Source organism: Aquarana catesbeiana, linkage group LG10 (genome assembly GCF_042186555.1).
Source record: "Aquarana catesbeiana isolate 2022-GZ linkage group LG10, ASM4218655v1, whole genome shotgun sequence".
Taxonomy (NCBI): domain Eukaryota; kingdom Metazoa; phylum Chordata; class Amphibia; order Anura; family Ranidae; genus Aquarana; species Aquarana catesbeiana.
This window is the reverse complement of record NC_133333.1, coordinates 37,228,965-37,234,964: the sequence shown is the minus strand read 5'-3', so window position 1 is coordinate 37,234,964 and position 6,000 is coordinate 37,228,965. Positions and strand designations below refer to the sequence as shown.

The 6,000-nt window shown below is 41.9% G+C and overlaps 1 protein-coding gene across 1 annotated transcript in view; it reads left to right on the top strand.

Moving 5' to 3' along the window:
• Positions 1–6,000, top strand: part of ATP1A3 (ATPase Na+/K+ transporting subunit alpha 3) — a 106,326-nt gene that overhangs the window by 1,199 nt on the left and 99,127 nt on the right. The gene's annotated exons all lie outside the window — the stretch shown is intronic.

Genomic DNA, 6,000 nt, shown 5'->3' with positions numbered 1-6,000 from the left:
CTGGTTAACAAGTGATGTCATGTTGATGGGATTAGCAGGTGCAGGGTTAATGCTTGACATACCATATACGGCTTGTGGATAATTGTGTGCACAGCGCATTGCGGTGTCTGTCAGTCTGTCAGCACACAGTAGAAGCAGAGATGGAGAAGCCTTGGGAAAAAAAGATGAGGTCATTTGCTACAGAGAGAGAGAGGAAAAAAGATGGAGGAGAAGGGAAGAAGATGGTGGAGGGGAGTGGAGCAGAGAGTGAATGTAAGAGGTAGAAATGGAGACCGGGCAGGTGAGAGGAGGAAGATGGTGGGGATCGGTGGTGGTGATGGTACTTAGAAAAGGAGTGGCTGATGAACAAGGAGACAAAAAAATCATATCCTCTGACTCAACTGCAGAACAGACTGGCAATTAAAAGCTTAGAATGAGGAAAGCCTGTGTGGAAAAACACTGACAAGACCCTGGGTTGGTACCCAATCCAAATAGGAGAAGGGCACTTGAAGGTCAGAGGGGTAGTTTGGTGCAATAGGGATGTCCAATTCCCCCTAAAACTCCATCTGCCCCTTTTTGTGCTTATTATTTTATTATCTGTATACAGCAATGCATTTCATTGATGACTGTTGCTCAGTGGAGTAGTGTTTTGTGCCTTTTATCTGATCAGTAATTCTGTAGAGCTATCCATACAGGTACCTTGTCAGTCAAATGAGGGATGGGGCTTGGATACAAGCTGATAATATAGGTAATGACCTTTTGAGATAGCAGAGTAAGGCCTTCTGTATGGTGCATAGCAAACATCTGCAGGCCATCCTAATTGGGAGGGGTGTAAAGGAAAATTGAAAGCCGGTGATGGAACATAGAGGGTGCAGGAGGCTGGATAGGGACTGGGAGCAGGCTTGGCATAGTTGCAAGCTTGTAACCATTTAACTACCAGATGGTAAAATTATGAAATTTAGAGGACCACATCCGGCCATGTTGCATGAGCATGTGTTGAAAAAAATCTTTCTATGCTGCATATGATTCTACAAAAACAGGGAATGCATAATGTTTAGTATAGTTTCTGGTAATTGATAGTGCCCTTGTATTGAGATGCATTGTATTGCACTGCTTAACATATAGTATGTTTATTTTTAAAACTGACTGCATAAGGCCCAAGGGTGTTGTATGTCATTGATCAAGGTCATGTAGCCAGCTTGCTTAAATTCCTCCAAAGGCTGCCCTCCCTCAATAGACAAGCATATATGGGCATTCTGCCATATAAACCTGAGCACTCAGCAAGATGCCAGGGGACAAATGCATAAAATCTGCACATTAAGTAAAACATGTCTGCTTTTTACATACCAGCACTGGCATTAAAATAATTGCATATTATAAGCCATAGATGCTTTGTGTACTCTCATTTCTAATCTAAAGGGCAAATGATAGTTTATTCTTTGAATAGAGGAAAGGTGACCCATCTATGGCAGCAGTACAGTACATGAATGCTTTATGTAAGGCTTTGCTGTTGCACTGCGCATGCTCTACCCATCGTAGTCTCCCCTCCCAGGAGACAGAGTATGGGGGCTGGGGGAGTGACATATGGCGTGGAAACGAGTGAGGATAATCCCCCCCCACTAGAATGGAAGAGGGGGTGGATACAATTCTCTGTTTCCAATATGACAAAAGATCAAAGAGATATATGTCAGATACAGACTGGGTATCTGTCAAAGATAAAATGCAGAAGAGGAAAGTGTAAATAATGTATATGCTAGGCTGAAAAATTAATATATACTTAATATATAACAGCAAGCTAACAAAAAGAAAAGTAATCGCTAGCCATAATGAAGTGTGTCATTAATGGTTTAAAGATTACACACACAGATAAGCAACATGCAACAGTAATGAAATAGTTGCAAAAAATGCAAAATGCAGTGATTGCGGCAGGAGATTAATTAGGATATAGAGTGGCAAATTTATAAAGTATACTGTGGATGTAGTATAAATTGCTAACAGAAAGGGGATATTAATAGTGCATGGTTATATTGTTTTATGTGTATATATCAATCAGCCATAACATTATGACACTCCACTGGAAAAAGTATTTCACTGCCTCCACCAGCTTGCCTTCTACCCATTCTGCATCCTGGTGCCATCTCTTCCCCAGGTCCCCAGGTAAGCGATGCACATGCACCCAGCCATTCACATGATGTAAAACAAAAAACATGATTCATTAAACCAGGCTACCTTCTTCCATTGCTCCGTGGTCCAGTTCTGATGCTCACATGATCATTGTAGGCACTTTTGACTGTGGACATGGGTCAGCATGGGTGCCCTTAATAGTCTGCGGCTACACAGCCCCATACTCAACATACTGTGATGCTCTGTGTGTTCTGACACCTTTCTATCAGAAAGAGCATTAACTTTTTTTAGCAAGTTGAGCTACACTAGATCCTCTATTGCAGGGATATGCAATTAGCAGACCTCCAGCTGTTGCAAAACTACAAGTCCCATCATGCCTCTGCCTCTGGGAGTCATGCTTGGGGTGGTCAGAGTCTTGCTATGCCTCATGGGACTTGTAGTTCTGAAACAGCTGGAGGTCCGCTAATTGCATATCCCTGCTCTATTGGATCAGACTATATGGGCCAGCCTTGGCTTCCATCACACATCAGTGATCCTTGACTGCCCATGACCCTGTTGCCAGTTCATCGGCCTTCTTCCTTAGACCACTTTTGGTCGGTCCTGACCACTGCAGACCAGGAGCATCCCACAAGAGCTGTAGTTTTGGAGATGCTCTGACCCAGTCATCTAGCCATTACAATTTGGCCCTTATCAAAGTCACACAAATCTATACACTTTCCCATTTTTTTTTTTCAACTTCGTCAACTTCAGGGACAACATGTTTACTTGCTCCCTAATATATCCCACTTACTTTCAGGCGCCATTGTCATGAAATAATCAAAGTTATTCACTTTACCTGTCAGTGGTTGTATCGTTATGGTTTATGTTTGTGTGTGTGTGTGTGTACAGTGCATCCGGGAAGTATTCACAGCGCTTCACTTTTCCATAGTTTATGTTACAGCCTTATTACAAAATGGATTAAATTATTTATTTTCCTCAAAATTCTACAAACATTACCCCATAATGACAACATGAAAGAAGTTTGTTTGAAATCTTTGCAAATTTTATTAAAATAAAAAACGAAAAAAATCCCATGTACATAAGTATTCACAGCTTTTACCATGACACTCAAAATTGAGCTCAGGTGCATCCTGATTCCACTGATCTACTTTGAGATGTTTGATTGGAGTCCACCTGTGGTAAATTCAGTTGATTGGACATGATTTGGAAAGGCACACACCTGTCTATATAAGGTCCCACAGTTAACATGAGAAAAACCAAGCCATGCAGTCCAAGGAATTGTCTATAGACCTCCGAGACAGGATTGTATCGAGGCACAGATCTGGGGAAGAGTACAGAAAATGTTCTGCGCATTAAAGGTCCCAATGAGCACAGTGCCCTCCATCATCCCTATATGGAAGAAATTTGGAACCACCAGGACTCTTCCTAGAGCGGGCCACCTGGCCAAACTGATCGATCTGGGAAATAGGGTTTTTGTCAGGGAGGTGACCAAGAACCCGATGGTCACTCTGACAGAGCTTGAGCGTTTCTCTGTGGAGAGAGGAGAACCTTCCAGAAGAACAATTATCTCTGCAGCACTCCACCAGTCAGGCCTGTATGGTAGAGTGGCCACTCCTCTGTAAAAGGCACATGACGCCTGGAGGCACCTGAAGTACTCTCAGAACATGAGAAACAAAATTCTCCGGTCTGATGAAACAAAGATTGAGCTCTTTGACCTGAATGGCAAGCGTGATGTCTGGAGGAAACCAGCACCACTCATCACCTGGCCAATACCATCCCTACAGTGAAGCATGGTGGTGGCATCATCATGATGTGGGGATGTTTTTCACTGGCAGGAACTGGGAGACTATTTAGGATCGAGGGAAAGATGAATGCAGCAATGTACAGAAACATCCTTGATGAAAACCTGCTCCAGAGTGCTCTGGACCTGAGACTAGGGCAAAGGTTCATCTTCCAACAGGAGAATGACCCTAAGCACACAGCCAAGAAAACAAAGGAGTGGCTATGGGACAACTCTGTGAATGTCCTTGAGTGGCCCAGAAAGAGTCCAGACTTGAACCCGATTAAACATCTCTCTCTGGAGAGATCTGAAAATGGCTGTGAGTCCTGCAAAGAAGAATTGGAGAAACTGCCCAAAAATAGGTGTGCCAAGCTTGTAGCATCATACTCAAAAAGACTTGAGGCTCTAATCGGTGCTAAAGGTGCTTCAACAAAGTATTGCGCAAAGGCTGGAAATACTGTATGTACATGTGATTTTTTTAATTTTTAATAAATTTGCAAAGATTTCAAACAAACTTCTTTCATGTTGTCATTATGGGGTATTGTTAGTAGAATTTTTAGGAAAATAAGGAATAAGGCTGTAACATAACAAAATGTGGAAAAGGTGAAGCGCTGTGAATACTTTCCGGATGCACTGTAAATATATGTGTGTGTATGTATGTGTATATATATATATATATATATATATATATATATATATATATATATATGTGTGTGTGTGTGTGTGTGTGTGTGTGTGTGTGTGTGTGTGTGTGTGTACATATATATATGTATATATATATAATATATTAGTCATTGATTTATGATGCTTAGCAGTTGCTGAACTGGTAAGGTTCCACAAGCATGTGAGCTAAGACATATGTATTCAGTCCATTGATTCATAACTTTATGGACAGCTGTACAAAAGAGTGGGAGGAATCGGTCATGAATTATTTGTGAATTGGTTAAACAACATGGAGTCTTAAAAGGGAAAAAAAAGAGAAATGAGCTGAAAATCTATGCTGGTTAATGGGGACTAAGGACGATTAGGAATAGCTTGAAATTTATTAGCACTTGATTTTTTTTTTTTTTTTTTTAGACATGGTTATTAAATATTAGTTTGAGTGACAGAATTCCAAGATGGCTTGTGTCACCTGAACTAGATTCACTCGTGTTCACATTAACTGGGATTTAGGCTTAACCACTCTGTGGTCGCATGTGTCATTATCAATGTGCGGAGACTTACACTAGAGGTCCCCCTTACTGCAAATGCTGTGCTATGACATGTGCATATCTGAAAACACTGTACCATACAGATTGCCAGCTCAGCAGGTCACTTGTGTCTTGCCAAGCAGTGTGTGCATCTGATTCTTCATAATTGAGTCAGCACGTACATCCTGGCTGCATAAGGTTCAAAGGCTTTTGTCACAAGTCAAAACGCCTGTGTGAGAAAGCTCTGATTGAAGCAGGCATTCATGCCATGCACTACATGATAACTTCAGGGCATGGATCTAGCTTCACTGCCCAAGAAGCTAGAATGCAGAGTTTGGCTGCTTCAGTCAGAGTCTTTAAACAGCTTTGCTTTATGACCAACTGTCTTTAAAGAGGCAAGCGAGCTGATATTTAGCAAATGGTGATGATGGCATGCAAAGTGCAGTAACCCATAGCAACCAGTTCATTTTCATCTGGCAATGTGGAGCAGATGATACAAGAATAATACTATGGGGTACAGCAAGGCATTTATCAAAGGGTCTGCAATGGAAACTGTCTGTGTGACTTTAATAGGGCGTACACACGGTCGGACTTTGTTCGGACATTCCGACAACGAAATCCTAGGATTTTTTTCCGACGGATGTTGGCTCAAACTTGTCTTGCATACACACGGTCACACAAAGTTGTCGGAAAATCCGATCGTTCTAAACGCGGTGACGTAAAACACGTACGTCGGGACTATAAACGGGGCAGTGGCCAATAGCTTTCATCTCTTTATTTATTCTGAGCATGCGTGGCACTTTGTCCGTCGGATTTGTGTACACACGATCGGAATTTCCAACAACGGATTTTGTTGTCGGAAAATTTTATCTCCTGCTCTCCAACTTTGTGTGTCAGAAAATCCGATGGAAAATGTCCGATGGAGCC